Source organism: Anabrus simplex, chromosome 1 (assembly GCF_040414725.1).
Source record: "Anabrus simplex isolate iqAnaSimp1 chromosome 1, ASM4041472v1, whole genome shotgun sequence".
Classification (NCBI taxonomy): Eukaryota; Metazoa; Arthropoda; class Insecta; order Orthoptera; family Tettigoniidae; genus Anabrus; species Anabrus simplex.
The window spans coordinates 113,115,587-113,134,943 of record NC_090265.1 but is presented as its reverse complement, the minus strand read 5'-3'; positions in this window follow the sequence as shown (position 1 = coordinate 113,134,943).

Below are 19,357 nucleotides of genomic sequence, written 5' to 3'. Positions count from 1 at the left end.
TCAAAGGAAAGGTGAAAGAATATATTTTAAGCTACGATAAAGTTAAATTCAACTTGATGTTTTAGAGATGTACAAACGTGGAAGGGGTGACATTGACGAAAGGTTACTTGATAAGATAATCAGCTATGTGAGCAACGATATAGAAAGGAACGTGGTTGAAACGGGTGTTCTCGATTCATCGAACGTTAACTGGGAATGTAATGAAAATGAAAGAAATACTGACCAACAAATGATAAATTAATCTGGGATGGACGGCAGAATTTGAAGGTGTTGGAACCAACTTGGGGAAAATGTACTAGACGGGGTGCTGGAACAACTGGGAGAGCTCTATAGAGAAACTAAATTGATAGATAGTATCAGTGATAACGAAGCTAATTTCTATTAATTGAAAGGAAAATCAATGAAAATGAAGGTTATAAAATTAGGACTGTTAGGCAGTACCATATAGTTGATAAGAGAGGAATGAAGGAGTTTATTAAAAGTAGCTGTGATAGGTGAAAAATAGTAAATAAAGTATAAACAACCTGTGGGGTATGTTTACATCAATTCTCCAGGAGTGTTAAATGAGGTAAGTACCTTCGAGTGTGGTAAGGATCCGTGAATGACTACTACATCGTAACAGATAAGTAAAGGTATTAATAAAGGGTTGCAGGTTAGAAAGTACAAGGAATTGAATTTAGTGAAGTCGAGTAAGGATAGCATAATTGCAAGTATAATTGGCAGCCGTATACATTTCTACGAAACCTGGAAAGGTATGTATAGGTACTTTAAGATAGAAACAAGTTCCAGGAAGTATATTCCAGGAATCATATAAAGATGAGGAGTCCATACGTGATGATTTGCTGAAGGCAGGAATTTTTAGTCAGCAGCATGTAATGATAGACGGTATAAGGATAAACCCCGGTTGGAGGAAGTTGCTAATACCAGAGAAGTACTGAAATTTTCCTATGACAATATAGATATTAAAAAAATATAAACATTTTCAAAGAAAAAACCTCTGAGATTGATAAGAAATCAGGGGATAAACTGAAGGTAATAGGTTGGGATATACGTAGTACCGTATCTGAGGTATCTGATTACTATTGCATGAAGGAGGTAATGGAGAGTTGAGATAGCAGCCCCTGTGTGCAAAGGAAAGTGCAATAAACAAAAAGCGAATAATTCCAGGCCAGTCAACTTGACATGCGTTGCACTTAGGCTCTGAGAATAATACATTAGGGGGACAAAGAACTGAAATTACAGATAAGGCTCTTTGCGGATGTTTTAATGTATATATAGTAATACATATTATGCATGATTATGAGCGATTGCAAAGCGATCTCACTGATGTTGAGAGATGGCCAGTAGACAATGGTATGATGGTGGACGGGGTGAAAAGTCAGGTCGAAAGTTTCACAAGGAGTGTAAGTCCTCTCATTTTTAATTACAGTGTTGATGGATTGGAGCTACCTCTTGGGGATACTGTAAGTACTCAGGTGTTAATGTAAGGAAAAATCTTCATTGAGTTTGCAGTAAAGATCTGAAAGAGATGACGTATACATCGCTGATAAGAGGCCAATTAGAGTATTGTTCCAGTGTATAGTACCAGCACCAGGATTATTTGATTCGAGGACTGGAATAGATCTAAAGGAAAGTGGCATGATTTGTTCTGGGTAATTACCGAAAAAAATAGTGTTGCTAGCATGTTGCAATCTTTGATCTGAAAGCATTGGGAGTAAGGAAACTAGCTGCTCGACTAAGCGGCATGTTTTGATCTGTCAGCGGAGAGATAGACGATATGAATGAGATGAGTTTTTGAAAGTATAAATTATCATAATATTAAGATAATTTTTGGAATTCAAGGGGATAAATTGTGCCAAATATTCGTGTATCGGAAGTGGAATGATGGATTGGAATTATTTACGAAGGGAGGTCTTCGAGAAATTTCGAAATTCTTTGAAATCATTTATTTTACTGTAGAAGTGTGTAAATACGTCTCGCAAACATACGTTCCTATTGTACGGCGCCGTAAGGTTCATTTTGCTTTATACAAAAACATGTCCATATGTGGCTGGGAGGCGTGACCAGCCTTAAGAAATGTAGTGCATAGGAAGAGCATTGTCAGGTACGTGGCATTAGAACTATGCCGTCGATAAGTAAATATACAATCGATTCATAGTTCCGGGCTGGTGCAGATTATTCATGTACACCCATTTAGGAGTCAGGCTGCGTGTACGTTTTTAACCAAATGCCAGCCTTCCTGCTAATCTTAAATTTCTGCCAGTGCCGGAAGTCGAACATTGGCGTATTATGTTCTGAAATGCATTTTTATTGCCTTCCCATGTAACGAAGTATCAAGTAACTGAATCAGGCTGTCACTTTTGCATTGCCACAGCTTTCTCGGAATCCTAGTGAGGGAGGTGGCCTGAATAAAATGAAACGCAAATGTTAGAGCGCTACGGCACATTCTGAGAACACGAATTCAACTGCGTACAATATTATGCACATTAATTATTCACTGAGTCGTAAAGAACATGAGGTCAGAACCCTACTTGTATAACGACAAAGTCCATAAGAGGGCAAACACACGAACGAGAACTGTTCGTTATATCAGGCTTTACACTTCAGGAGAAGAGCTCATACCAGGGGAGGAATAGTGTGTAGCAGGCAAAATAATATCTTCCTTATGGGGAGACTGGTAGCAATATATTAAAGTACAACCTGAATATGTAAACAAGGTGAATCACCTAAAATTTCACCGGGCGAGATGGCCGTGCGGTTAGGGTCGCACAGCGGTGAGCTTGCATCCCGGAGATAGTGGGATCGAATCCCACTGTCGGCAGCCTTGAAGATGGTTTACCGGAGTTTCCCATTTTCACACCAGACAAATGCTGGGGCTGTACCTTAATTAAGGCCACGGCCGCTTCCTTCCCACTCCTAGCTCTTTCCTATCCCATCGTCGCCATATGACATATCTGTGTCAGTGCGACGTAAAGCAAATAGCAAGAAACCCTAAGATTTGCACCTGAAATATTTATGAAATGGAAGGTGCTATCAATGTGCCTGTTTTCACAGAAATGAAGTGTAATAAAGGGTTCATAATTGTTACCCATACACAGATTTTAATAATTATCATCAGGGTTCGTAAGCTTATGACCTAAGGAAGTACAAAATATGCAAGATAATTTGCTATAAAACTAGCTAAAATAGGTATAGGTAGCAAGTATTAGAGTATTACTAACATTAAAGTGCCAAAAAGTGATTCATGGTAATACAGTAGTCACTGTTAATCATTCAAACTGACAGAGCTACAGTAGGTGCGTTAAAACTTCATATACTCATTCAGTATCAGCCCTGAGGCGCAGTTTCCCTGTTTTCCTAAAGCAAAAAGGAAGTATTAGCACGCTTTTCAGTATCTGTCGGCGTACGGTGGTACAGGATCTCCTTTTTTCTGAATCGTTTATTTTAAACCTGCTACCTATTCATTTCGGGGAAAGAAAGAAAAAAACATCTACAGAGGTGTGAAACTTTTTATACTCAACCTTAATTTTTAATATTTACTGTGTCGCATTACCTATTACTTGCCTACCCATAACAATCTTCTTTGTATTGCTGTGTTCTGACCCCAACTTGGCAGGTTCGATCCTGGCTCAGTCCGGTGGTATTTGAAGGTGCTCAAATACGTCAGCCTCGTGTCTGTAGATTTACTGGCACGTAAAAGAACTCCTGCCGGACTAAATTCCGGCACCTAGGCGTCTCCGAAAACCGTAAAAGTAGTTAGTGGGACGTAAAGCAAATAACATTATTATTATTATTATTATTATGTATTGCTGTGGAGATCTTTTACGTGTTAGTTGTTCTCCGTTTAAAATAAATTATGGAACACAAATTACATCTTCTTTCAAATACATCCGTGAAGATATTAATAGACTCATCTATAAACATTAAAGTCCAATGTTAAAGAACTTTAGTGTAATTAGATAAAAGCCACTTACGCGAAGTGGTTCTGTGATATTTTGGTTACTTGAGTATTGGTATAATTCGCTGTGCTTAGTACTATTTACTATACAAACTCTTCGAAAATTATGTTGTAGCATTAGCAACAGAACGCACGGAAATTTTTAATCGCAACGTAATATTTAAAAAAATACGAATTATTCAGTTTTCACGAAGTTTAGTGACTCAGATGAATATTTGGCAGAAAGATATGGAGTTTCATAGAACAAATTAGAAACACAACTGAGGGCAAAAACTGAATCTAAGACAATTTAATTTTTGGCTTCAAATTTGAATCTAATAATTCTCACACCCCTGTACTACAGTCTTTAAAAATCCTGTGTTATCCTTTGCTTGACACACGACGCCGATAATATGCACCTACATTGTTAAAAACGGCGCCTCAATATTTAAAAAATACTAGAAATATGACCTTATATCACTAGAATGAGAAAAATATGACCTAAGCAAGGAAATGACTGGAACATGCATTTATATGCAATATAAAATTTATTTAAAGGGGGTCAGAGATCCGTCATTCACAGTTGTTTTCAGATTTCGGGTGAAATGACCTGAGGAAGTAAATGACATTTCCGTAACATCCTAACCTTAATTATTGGAATGTGTGTTACATTTCTTGTTGTCATTAATAAAATAAAACCAGAGGATATTAGAATGGCAATGATGTTCTTCTCCATAGAACTGCTTAGTTACGAGGCAAGATATTCTTATGACTGTTTCCTATACAGTCACTAACTGCACTGGGACTTCGTTGTCAGTTAGTTTGTGATAGTTCAAGAAGTTGGACGTGGTAGAATTTTATATTTACCAATGCTGAAAAAAGCCGGCATGTTAATTTTTTATGGAGAATTTAGGAAGAATGCTGTTTGTTCTTGTGCTCCGTACGTGGAACGATGTCCCCGTATCTCGAAAATTATTTGTGAATATCTTCAACCTATTACGTGAAACTATTTGTAACGTCTAGAGAAGGTAACAAAAACAAACGAGTGACTGGAGAACAGAGCGAAATTAATGCTCTAGCTGCTGTTGCCGTAGATCCACATGTTCATTCCCGTGCAATCGCACTAGGAAGTGGCACGTGTCAGGTATGTGTACTATGCGTTCTCAACCGTCGTAAATTACATCATCATCATGTGTACCTCCGTGAATATCTGCATGGAAACGATTTTGATAATCGTGTTAACATTTGTACATGAGCATTAAGACAATATACACCATATGTATCTTGTTTAGTGAAGAAGCAACATTTACAAATCATAATCAACTATACCTCCGAGACAGGCACTATCGTTCCGTAAAATATCCCCATTAGCTTCGTCAGGTCCCTGGAATTAAAATATGCGACGTGGAATAGTGAACCATCACCACATTGACCCTTTCTCCGTAGATGTAACTCAACCTCCTAACAGACCAACTTCTGCACAGGTTAGATGATGGTTCACTGCGGATAAGGAGGAACATGTGGTATCAGCATAATAGTTGTCCAGCGCATAGTGCACGACGTACTAAATCTTGAGTTCTCCGATTGTTTCCAAACAGTTGGTCCTGTTCCTGGGCCGGCCCGCTGGTGAAAGTTAAAATACGTTGTTTTGTTAATATTTTACTATAACTGAATTTGCTGAATATTAAGAACGTTTTCCAAAGATCATATATTATTTTTAAGTTATATAAGATATTCAAATGTAAACTTTTCTTCCTTAATATATTTAAAGTAGTGGTTTCGACGAACCCTCCCTTTGGAGTTGACAACACAAAAATAACCTTGGAGTCCTAGTGTAATATGTTTATTATTTAGCAATGAGAACGTAAATTCAAAGGAAATTACCCAGGAATGCGGGTCACTCATGGATGTCAGCTCGAATAATCCATATCCAGCCACTCTGGAGGCCCATAATACGTTAATTATTAATTCAAGTAATGTATTGTTCAGTTATTTCATTTTCCAACTAGAAACACCAGTGATAATATACTGGTATTCGTAATTATAGCTTATCATGTATCATAAAAGTAAAAGGAAGGAACCCAAATATTTTTAAGGTGGGTTGGAATATCTTTTCTGGTCAATGTTAAATCTGTCATTTTATGTCTCAAGATTTTTGAGAATTCTAAAGTTGGAACATTTTACTAAATACAGCGCTTTTTGCTACTTATTGCATATTCTCTGCATTAGAGTTGCACGATTCGTACGGTTTGAGTAGAACTCATGATTTGCTTTTAAAACTCTTTCTGAAGTGTGCACACTGGATGTGCGAAGCAAGTATCTTGTAATTATAGATTGCCTGCATAATACCATAAGATGCAGGTTTTTAAGAAAATGTATATGAAAAACCTGTGACCTCCGTGCAAGTAATACTTCAAAAGTCATCCCTTTATTAAAACAACGAGGAAGATTTTAAACTATTCTGGTCCAGTGTTTTTCTTAATTGTTTTAAGAAGATAATAATTTTATTATTTTAATTTGTTAGACAGAGGTTCATGTTATTTGAAAATATAGACCGAAAGGCGCTATTGTCAAAGGTATTTCTTGTGAAGTCTCACACAATGAAGCACATATTTTCTAAGCAAGTACTATTCACTAGGCTTACGACAATGTTAGCAACATTAAATGCCGGGCTGAGTGGCTCAGACGGTTAAGGCGCTGGCCTTCTAACCCCAACTTGGCAGGTTGGATCCTGGCTCAGTCCGGCGGTATTTGAAGGTGCTCAAATACGACAGCCCCGTGTCGGTAGATTTACTGGTACGTAAAAGAACTCCCGCGGGACTAAATTCCGGCACCTCGGCGTCTCCGAAGACCTTAAAAAGTAGTTATTGGGACGTAAAACAAATAACATTATTATTATTATTATTATTAGCAACATTAAATAATAAAAATCTCTGTACAAACTGAAGGAAAATAAAGCTCTGTCAGTTGAGGTTCGAAATGTTAAAATGTTAAAAATAAAATAAATTTGATTATAACATATCAAAAAAACCATAGACGAATTTCTAGAACAAATTTCGTGGCATAAGCTACAATAACTTTATCACATTAATGTTTTTTTTTAAGACTAAAATCTAAATACAGGTTGTATCGTGTTGATTTCACAAACTTACGTAGAATGGAGGGCGTCAAATTGATCAATTCGACATGAGGAACCATATTCCGAGTCGAGAGTTAAGCAAAATTCTACTCATTTAAGTCCGTTACCTGCACAAGTTTCATAAGCTGCTCCTTTTGCAAACAAATGTTCAAAATGGCATCCCCCTGCAACAATGTAGGCACGGCATCGACGAACAAAGTTCTGTCGTACCCGTTCGAATATGCTCGGTGTGGACCAGGTCAGCAAAACAGCCATAAGTATGGACAAAACTTTAAAAGTAACAAATAGGAAACACGGACGTGTCATTCTTGTAAGAAGCCAGGCCATCTGAAAGAAAATTGTTACCATTACAAACACAAAATTGACAAGAAGAAACATACAGAACCGGTAGCGTCGCAGGGAGGGTGTTCAAACCTGACGGAGGTCGGTGTCTTTTAAGGGTTTTTAAAGGCGACAACCCCATGTTGTTGACTGCCGGTAAGTTAAAGAACTACTGCGGAGTCGGACTGTGTTTCAATAATCCCGCATTATAGTTTGCAGGGGGTAGTACTGGAAATGTCTAACCTTGATTGATACAGTGCGAAGCACATCTCTCGCCTCCGGCTTCTCGTTTTCAGGGGAGCAGCTGAGGAAGAAACTCGTGTTCGCTGTAATGAACATGGATCCGAAGTTGCAGCAGGGCGTTTCAATTAGATTTTGTGTTCTCCTGAACAAAACCCCAACACAAACAGTGGAAATTTTGCAGCACGCTTACAGAAAGGAAGCGATGAGAAAGACGCAAGTTTCTGAGTGACACAAACGCCTTAAGAAGGGCAAAACTGATCTTGTGGATGCTCCACGCCCCGAAAAACCCTCAACATCGAAAACTGACAATAATGTGAACACAATTGATGTCATGTAGCAGGAAGACCGCCGTTTAGCTATTGAATAGATTGCTGGAATGGAAAACATCTCCAATCTTTGCCCAAACGGCATGGATCCTGCACCAGGACAAGGCACCTGCGCATCGGGCAATCAAGACACAAGACACAATTACCGAATTGGGCATTGAGGTGATGCCACATCCACCTTATTCACCGGACCTTGCACCATGCGACTTATACCAATTTCCTGCAGTGAAAAAGGAAAGGGCTTCGGGGAGTGTTTTGAACAGTAGAATGAACACTGAAGACGTTGTATTGTGTCTGAGGGAGAATACACTGAAGGTATGCAAGTGAATTTGAATAAAGGAAGCCAGTAATTTGCTGTAATAAAATAATTCGGGTTATTTTTTGACCCCCCTCGTAGTGATTCAATATTGTTCACCATCACTTCTCCTATCCTGCCAGCCGACATCTGATGGTAATTTATTTTTCTTTCCATCAATGGAAATGAACCGGCGTTAAACAACTTGGATAATTAATAACTTTTGAATCGAACGTTTCCAGACTACGGTTCCTTTTCTCAAATTGATCCATTTGCCATCCTCCATCACCGTTGAAAGTTTGTGACATCATCACGGATACACCCTGTATATTGTTTTTTTACTTTGGGGTTACTATTTCCTTTAAAATTAAAATTTGTTCCCGGAGGATAATCGGGGAAATTTTGAGGAAGTAGGTGCTCTCGAGTTAAACCATCTTTAGTCTGGTTTTGTTTGGATAATGTTATACTTGGATGCCTTTTAAAACATCCGAAGAAATTTGCATGATGCTTTCAAGAAAATAGTGGTCTGTTTAGCTCTTGGCTCCAATGAGCCATGATGAAATCAACCAGTCAGCAACAGTCTATTATCAAAATTATATCGTTTACGCGTTATCACATCAATTCTATTGCACCTATGTGCACTTATTTTATATAAATTCGTTATAATTTATACAAATTCGTTGTATATCATTCTTCAGAATAGCTCTGTGGAACAACTCCATAGACGTCGTAATCAACTGGACATGATCGTAATATTCTGATGAAGCCGCCAGGCGATATATTGAGAGACTATGACCCTAGGAGGTTAAATATATATATAAAGCAGTATATTTCCGAGCCGAAAATGTTGTTCATTTTGTAAATAATGAATAAGTATATATTTGGTTTGTTTTACATTTATATCCTTTTGTTATCATATTTTAATATTGTTGTAACTAACTAAATATTCAAAATAAATGAAATTATAGCTCCATATTATTTCCAGTTATGTTCAGTCGAAGCTCGCGTATTTGTTGATAGAATTTGGAGCTGTCGTTGTGTTATTACAGTTAATAATATCCCATGGGCGTTGATGGAAAACTAAGCAAATGCATCATAAATCATCGTACACTGACTGACAGAGCAAATGCAACACCAAGAAGGAGTGGTCAGAACTTTATGCCAATTGCAGGGTAGACTGACGTCACTGAGGTATGCTCATGATGTGAAATGCGCCGCTGTGCTGCGCACGTAGCGAACAATAAATGGGACACGGCGTTGGCGAATGGCCCACTTCGTACCGTGATTTCTCAGCCGACAGTCATTGTAGAACGTGTTGTCGTGTGCCACAGGACACGTGTATAGCTAAGAATGCCAGGCCGCCGTCAACGGAGGCATTTCCAGCAGACAAGACGACTTTACGAGGGGTATGGTGATCGGGCTGAGAAGGGCAGGTTGGTCGCTTCGTCAAATCGCAGCCGATACCTATAGGGATGTGTCCACGGTGCAGCGCCTGTGGCGAAGATGGTTGGCGCAGGGACATGTGGCAGGTGCGAGGGGTCCAGGCGCAGCCCGAGTGACGTCAGCACGCGAGGATCGGAGCATCCGCCTCCAAGCGGTGGCAGCCCCGCACGCCACGTCAACCGCCATTCTTCAGCATGTGCAAGACACCCTGGCTGTTCCAATATCGACCAGAACAATTTCCCGTCGATTGGTTGAAGAAGGCCTGCACTCCCGGCGTCCGCTCAGAAGACTACCATTGACTCCACAGCATAGACGTGCACGCCTGGCATGGTGCCGGGCTAGAGCGACTTGGATGCGGGAATGGCGGAACGTCGTGTTGTCCGATGAGTCACGCTTCTGTTCTGTCAGTGATAGTCACCGCAGACGAGTGTGGCGTCGGCGTGGAGAAAGGTCAAATCCGGCAGTAACTGTGGAGCGCCCTACCGCTAGATAACGCGGCATCATGGTTTGGGGCGCTATTGCGTATGATTCCACGTTACCTCTAGTGCGTATTCAAGGCACGTTAAATGCCCACCGCTACGTGCAGCATGTGCTGCGGCCGGTGGCACTCCCGTACCTTCAGGGGCTGCCCAATGCTCTGTTTCAGCAGGATAATGCCCGCCCACACACTGCTCGCATCTCCCAACAGGCTCTACGAGATGTACAGATGCTTTCGTGGCCAGCGTACTCTCCGGATCTCTCACCAATCGAACACGTGTGGGATCTCATTGGACGCCGTTTGCAAACTCTGCCCCAGCCTCGTACGGACGACCAACTGTGGCAAATGGTTGAGAGAGAATGGAGAACCATCCCTCAGGACACCATCCGCACTCTTATTGACTCTGTACCTCGACGTGTTTCTGCGTGCATCGCCGCTCGCGTTGGTCCTACATCCTACTGAGTCGATGCCGTGCGCATTGTGTAACCTGCATATCGGTTTGAAATAACCATCAATTATTCGTCCGTGCCGTCTCTGTTTTTTCCCCAACTTTCATCCCTTTCGAACCACTCCTTCTTGGTGTTGCATTTGCTCTGTCAGTCAGTGTATATCAGAGTATGTTTCACGATAATGGTCCATGATTGTAGTGACACATCGACAACGATATTATTTGGAAGGAAATTTGATTGAAACATATCCTTGAAAAAACAAAGCTGATATCTGACAGCTTTACATATAACTAGGCAATACGTACTTTATGAGTTTATTGCAACCACCTTTATCCTATTAACTGCGAATTCTTCTTCCCGTAATTTCTACTGCTTCCTTGGTTTTTAAAGCACTGTGCAACAGGGAATAATAACACTAAGTACACATTTTGAATTAGTCATCTATTACGATCCCGACATTGAGGATGAATCTCTATGTACTCCGTATTCATGAAAAGGAATTCAGTTGCGGAAACGAATTACTACGAGAGTCGAGTCATGAGTCATGGCAACTAATTTTTTTTCTCGCGAACAGGAGACAAAACGGAAAATCTAAGATATGCATTTGGAAATATAGGGCATGTACTTACGCATAGTGCCTGAAGACAAATTCTAACTTCAGGAGATTCTCGTAGGAAAGTGACAAAACACAGGCCATTAGTAAACATTGTTTTATTTTGGTATAGAAAGAAAATACACAAGACTACGTACAAAGGACAGGTCTCCACTGTTTACAGACCTTCGAAAAAATCACCCAAGGTTTCCACTGTGCGTTGCCAACGGTGGGGCAGGCTCTGAATACCATTCGGTGCATGTGTATCGTTAACGTGTGACACCTCTCTCCGAAATGTTGTTACGATGTCCTCTTTGTTAGCAAACCGTCGTCCACGTAATGGCTTCTTGTCTTAGGGGATTAGATCATAGCCACATGTGCTCAGATCAGGCGAAAAAGGCGGGTGTGGGAGAACCACCCATCTCCACCGTTGTACGTGATGCTGAACGATGGCTGCTGTGTGAGCTGTCGTGTTATCGTGTAGGATTATGGCGTTGTCCGAAAGAGCTGGACGTTTGGTTCGCACTGAATGGCGCTATCGGTACAAAAAAAGGAACTGTGATAAGTATCTTTGTCCATGGACACTGGACGGCCTGAGCCGAGGCAAATCGGCAGTTGATAACTCTACCCCATTTGAAAGTCTCCACCCACCTCGCCACTCTTCTATAAGGCGTGGCATCCACACCTAATGCTTCCCGCAGCTCTGCATGGCATTGGCGTGCATTTCTGCCGCGGAGAACTGCTATTTTAATATACGATCGTTGTTCCTGCTTGCTGACTTCCATTTTGTGACGCTCTCACGCACACACTGAACTTTGGGACTTGCTTAGACCCACACTGTTGTTTACATACACCATCTAATGGCATCATAAGCAAGTACATATCGTACGTTTCAAAATGCATATGTTAGATTTTCCATGTTGTCTCCTGTTCGCGAGAAAAAAAGTAGTTGCCAGGACTTATGACTCAACCTACGTATTAGATTTATACTACAGGTTAAAAGAAACAAAATGAAATAAAATTGTGAAATTAGAATGTCCGTACATAATATCCTGAGATGCAACATTTTCAGCAGCACAGGCAGCAAAAACCTGTGATTTCCTTACAACTAACACTAAACAAGTGATGATTTCCACAATTGAACAATCACTTCATGCACAGTCTTGAACAAGTTTTCGACATCAATACAAGCAACAAATCGGTACTACCAACCAAACAATTACTTCAAAATTCATACCGCATATAATTCTCCAAAAGGGGATAATGCATGTTAATGGGTTATGCTCCTAGTAATTATTGAAGCCCATTTACAGTCAGTTCAAAGGCTTACGTTTCATTCGCATAATGCTGAAATTATTTATTTTGTTGGGGGACTGAAGTTGACCTCATAAGCAATAGGAAGAGGATTTCAAGTTATAATTCTAGTCTGTGTAATTCAATATAGAATGTAGTTATATCTTGCTTTGTCTTTATTACAAGCGGATGCTGAGACTATAATTAACAAATAGGCTTAAGTAACTTCCTTTTCAATTAAAATCCAAGTTAATTAAAATTCTCCTTCACCAATACAGACACCACTGTCATTCTCGTTGCCAGAACGAATTTATTTGTATTCATACATGGGGTGTCGATAGCGATATTGAAGAGCGGAAATGTATTGATGTGCAAATAAAATATTACTATAATTGTTTTAAATTTAACATCTTTTGGTGGATTATCAACATGCTAACACTAAAAAAGCCTGAGGCATTCCAAAACTTTGCTTTTCCGAAGTCAAGTTGAGAGAAACTTTCTACCTTAACGAGTAGAAGGCGACTTCCAATATGCGCAGCTAAGTGGCACAGGTGACAGAATTGTTGCTGTTCTGACCCCAAGTTAACGGGTTCGATCCTGACTCATCCGGTGGTAATTCGAGATGCTTAAATGCTCCAACCGATTGTCAGTAGATATACTGCCACGTAAACTACATACTGTGGGACAAAATTCCGGCACATTGATGGGTCGTAAAATTATTATTATTATTATTATTATTATTATTATTATTATTATTATTATTATTATTATTATTACTATTATCTGCAGGAGAAACACCTGAAGCAATTACGAGTTAAGTGAATCTTCGCTCAATATCTCTTTGAAAACCAGTGTAACAGTTCACCAATATTTAGAAGTTATTTAACCTAATTTTCAAAACAGAAACTTGGATTATGTATTAAATGTTTTGTGAATATATTGGTATATTTCTTATTTATGTGAAATCCTTGTAATTACAAAGGAATTACAAAGTGAATAATAGACCCTATACTGCAAAGTAAAGGAAACGATGGTAAACACAATTTCTACACATAACTTACGACATATTATATATTATTTATAATATATAGTCACGATATCATAAGACAAATCAAACGCTCGATTGTAGTTCGGTGCCGGACTGAGTGGCTCAGACGGTTTAGGCACTGGCCTTCTGACCGTAACTTGGCAGGTTCGATCCTGGTGTAGGCCGGTGGTATTTGAAGGTGCCCAAATACGTCAGCCACGTGTCGGTAGATTTACTGGCACGTGAAAGGAATCCTGCGAGACTAAATTCCGGCACCTCAGTATCTCTGAATACCATAAAAGAACTTAGTGGTGCGTGAAGTGATTAGAATTATTATGTAATTCAGCGAGGTGTAGACACTAGATTAAATGTTACTACAGCTATCCAATTTAACCAGTCACATTCACATTAAGAATTCTGTATGTGGAACACTTAGTGAGACATATGGTTCGTAGATGGTCCAGCACATTAATTCTGACACTAAAGTAGAACTTGCAGACATGACTGCAGAAGTCGGTAATGTTTACCTCACTATAGCTAAATTATTCACAAGGGCACCATGTTTGCTGAGGCAAAGTTAATAAACTAATTTGGGTGTAACGACATACAGTGAAGTTCAATATCAATATATCTCGGTTCTTACTGAAATATATTTAATGAGAAAGGAAACACGTGAAGGTACAGGTGAAGGCATGGGTTTGAGAAAACTTGTCACATTTATGATGTAGAACAAAATTTCGCCACCGATAGAGATGTGCTGTTACAACCGTGTAGTTGTTAGCTTGCATTCGGCAGATAGCCTAGAGGTTCAAACCCTACTATCAGTAGTTCTGAAGCATTTCCAGTGGACCGTGCTCGATAGCTGCAGTCGCTTAAGTGCGGCCAGTATCCAGTAATCGGGAGATAGTGGGTTCCAGCCCCACTGTCGGCAGCCCTGAAGATGGTTTTCCGTGGTTTCCCATTTTCACACCACCTTAATTAAGGTCACGGCCGCTTCCTTCTAATTTCTATGCCTTTCCTATCCCATCGTCGACATAAGACCTATCTGTGTCGGTGCGACGTAAAGCAAATAGCAATAATAGCATTTCCGGTGGTTTCTCATTTTTACACCAGTACCTTAAAATAGATCATGGTCACTTCCTTCCCATTCCTAGCCCAGTACTTCCCATCATTGCCATAACACCAGTCTGAGTTTGTGCTACGAAAAACCAATATCAACTAAAAGCAATTTTCATCAAGGCCAGTTAGTAACTGAAGACGTCTGACACAATTGCGGACGAGACGCCTAACAAGTGAGATTTCAGGAAAACCAATTGATGACATGCTGTCTTCCATAGGTACGCTGAGACATGTCCGAACAGATGTCAACCATGTTGACGACTATTTATGAACATCTTTTTCATTAACTAAGGGAAACTGGGTGTGCAGCAGCTCAAGAAATCTTTCCTTAACAAACCACTGACTGAAGGAAAGGATTCTAACAGGTGTTTCTGTAAATACACACATAGCTCTCGGTATACCGCAAGGAAAGTGGCATAAGTCAGGCAACTGCACATGTCCTGCATCATCATAAATTTAATCTGTTTCATGTCTCTGTAAGAACGATTTTTAGAAGATGAATTGTTTGCATATGTATGTTAAAGCGGATTTATGACCACTTATCATGACAGCATTCAAAAACACGTGGTTTGAGAAACAAATTTTAACTTAGTGTTTACATTCGGAATTCCTTGCTAAATTTAAAACAATGCTAACCTCATAAATTTATTTCATACTAGCTGATATCCCCGTGCCTCGCTACGGGTTTCGGAAAAAGACTGTCTTTGTGGTTTTACTAACTACAGTTAACTTAGGCCATTACAAAAACGTCATTGGAATGTAGGGATCAAAAGCAATGTTATCATATAAAATACTTGCTCAAGTGAAAAACCGCACATTTTCTCACTTTTAACGAACAGTGCTACGCTGCCGATCGGACAGTCCAAAGTTCCAGTGCTGGAATGACCAGACCGCAGACAGCCGTGAACACCCTTCTGCCATTGTTCCGATAAATATACACACTGCCCATTCTAATCAAAGCCTCAGGGCAGGGATTGAATAGCTCGAATGCTATAATGAACAAGTTTGTTACGTACCTGTCGTACAAGAAAGTTTATGAACCAGAGGAATGGCATGCTTAAGAAGAAAGTTATCTAACTCCCCAACTACTTCCCGCCAATATTCAGGCAGGCTCTTATACTCGGTACGACCTGGCGAGTTGGCCGTGCGGTTAGGGGCACGCAGCTGTGAGTTTGCATCCGGGAGGTAGTGGGTTCGAAAACCACTGTCGACAGCCCTGAAGGTGTTTTTCCGCGGTCTCCTATTTTCACACCAGGCAAATGCAGGGGCTGTACCCTAATAAACGCCAGGGCCGATTACTTTCCACTCCTAGCCTTTTCCTATCCCATCGTCGCCATAGTACCTATATGTGTCGGTGCGACGTAAAGCAAATTTAAAAAAAATACTCCGTACACAGCAGTAATCCCATCTATCGGACATGACTGACAACAGAAGACACAAAGCACATCACAACAAACAATGGTGAATGTAATGTTATTGTTATTCAATGTTATGAGCTTTCTGTATTGTAGGTCTTCACATTTAGTTTTCTTTCGACTCTGTGATATTAGGGCGTTTTACGAAATTATTTATAGCGTAGACTGTAGTTCCTTATTTCCCGAATTTATATAACGATTTCCATTAAATTCTGCTAACCCGTTTCCTCGTGACTTAGTGCTGATATGGACTTAGCAACAAAAATCCAAATTCATGAATATCTTTGTTATCATAGCCGGTACGATAAAATGTTTTAAGACATAAATGATCGTAGATTTAATACTATATAACTTTAGTAGTGTAGTATTTGTCGATAAGTCCACTAAGAACACAAATATTTGAGAATTAAGTTTTTGGCCTTCTCCTAAACTACCATTCTACTCAGCGTGAATAAAATTACTCGTATTTACGGCCTAGATTGTAGCGACTTATTTCCCGACTATGCATACCGATTTTTATTAAGATAGGACCACTAATAACATAAATATTAGAGAATTAAATGTTATTCCTTCCCCTAAACTACCATTTCTCTCAGCGTGAAATAAATTATTTATGGCTTAGATCGTAGCGACCTATTCCCGGACACTGCATACCGATTTTCATTAAATTATCTTCAGCCAGACATACACACAGAAATTATGGAAAGTTAAAAAGTGCATTTCCTTGCTACTATGGACACGACCGATACAGAAATACCATCCTTTTAAAATTCTGAGCAATGTACAGACAAAACTCTTATTATATATATGCATAATTAATAAATATTAAATTAACCCTCCAAAACTTACTTTTACAGCATTTAATCATTCTTGTATCCCACAGTTGCGCAGCGATGGGAAGTTCTAAATACACATAAACATCCACCACTGGAAGAGGTTTTTCCTTTTTATTTATTTATTTATTTATTTTTTTGCCAGTTGCTTTACGTCGCACCGACACAGATAGGTCATATGGCGACGATGGGGCAAGGAAGGGCTAGGAGTGGGAAGGAAGCGGCCGTGGCCTTAATTAAGGTACAGCTCCAGCATTTTCCTGGTGTGAAAATGGGAAACCACGAAAAACTATTTTCAGGGCTGCCGATAGTGGGGTTCGAACCTACTATCTCCCGAATACTGGATACTGGCCGCACTTAAGCGACTGCAGCTATCGAGCTCGGCCCTTTTTAAATTAATAGGTAGTTATCGCAGATGGCGAAGGCAAGGAAAGTCCTGTTCACTTTTTAATAAACTCCTTATAGTTTAAAACCAAGCAGTACTTAGGCCTATACGGGAACATATCTACCCGTTTAAGAAATGTTTTCTTGTTTTTCAGAAAAATCGCTATTGGGTGTCGTAAACTAGTTTTCTTGCATGGTGACTAATCAATCAATCAATCAATCAATCAATCAATCAATCAATCAATCAATCAATCAATCAATCAATCAATCAATCAATCAATCAATCAATCAATCAATCAATCAATCAATCAATCAATCAATCAATCAATCAATCAATCAATTCTCCTCATCTTCATAATAATTAGGGTAGCATGGCTGTGAGCCTGCATTTGGGAGATGGTGGGTTCGAATCTCACCATTGGCAGCCCTGAAGATGGTTTTCTGTGGTTTCCCATTTCACACCTTAATTAAGGCCACCGTCCCAATCATAGCACTTTCTGATACTTAGTCGCCGAAAACTTTCGGTGTGTTAGTGCTACTGTACGTTAAAACACTAGAAAGAAAACCCGTCATATTGATCATTGTGCTTTACAATTTCAAAACGTTAGCAATACCATGTAGCGATACTAACAACTGTAAGCCCAAAAATCTATGAACTCATAGCTGGCTTCACCAAACTACAATAAAATACATCAATAGTGTACAAGCTTACAACGTGCCGCGTGAGTTGGAATGTACCATGGTCCTTGCATCCGGGAGATAGCGGGTTCGAACCCCACTTTCGGTAGCCCTGAAGGTGGTTTTGCGTAGTTTCCCATTTTCACACCAGGAAAATGCTGGGGATGTACCTTAATTAAGGCCACGGACACTTCCTTCCCACACCTATCTCATCGTCTCCATAAGACATATCTGTGTCGGTGCGATGTAAAGCAGATAGTATTAAAAAACCTAATATGTTGCCGGTATAAAATGAGTGATAGGAAAAGGTAGACAAAGATAGGGCAGTGTTTTTCTCATTTAATAAATATATCGAGTGGTTGGTAATGGACAGTAAGCCGGAGTTCTTACGGTAGACCAACCTAGTACATTGTTTCCTCCTGGGGCGTTCTTACACAACGTTACTGTCAGGGGTCATTGGCAAATGACAGTATCTTGATTCTACCTGACGTGATACAAATTGACTGTTTCATCTTCGATTAAATGTCACATGAACGACTTTTATGGAAACTGCTGCAGCTTAACATGGGAGTCAATTTGTTAGCATGGATGAGATCATTTCTGGACTGTCGGACAAAGCGTGTGGGTTATGAAGGTTGCTCGATTACCAGATTTTCTGATAACGTTTGGACTAATAAAAGGTTGTGTGATCGAACCTCTCACCTTTACCATCTATTTGCTTCACCTGCCAAGTCGTGTCTCATAATCACTGTAGGTATAGCTGTATTGAAATGTGGAGAACGCCCTTTTTCTAGGAATGGATATGGAGTGGTGTTCCGTAAGGAGCAATAATAATATTATTGACGTCCCACTAACTACATTTACGATTTTCGGAGACGCCGAGGTGCCGGAATTTAGTCCAGCATGAGTTCTTTTACGTGCCAGTGAATCTACCGGCACTAGGCTGTCGTATTTGAGTACCTTCAAATACCACCGGATTAAACCACGATCGAATCTCCCAAGTTGGGTTCAGAAGGCCAGCGCCTCAACCGTCTGAGCCACTCAGCGTGGCGGAGCCTAAATATACAGTATGTGTTAACATACACTATGAAAATGAATTAGTCTAATATCCCTTCAAGAACAATATTAAAACTAGTTAAAATTCTAATTCCACAGTGCATTTGCTTTAAGCTCCCATCCTGCTATCCAAAACTATCTACCCGTAGAACAACTGAAGAAGGAAATATTCAGTCCAAAGGGGTTGATGCTTGCTTTATAAAGGCGCCTAACGTCTAGATCACGGATGGCAAACGTTTACTAACTGGGGTGTTAATTAAAGTACTGTTTATTACTTTTTACTGTGTAGTGTACCATCTGTTATTTTTCTTTAAGAACATCGCGAAACC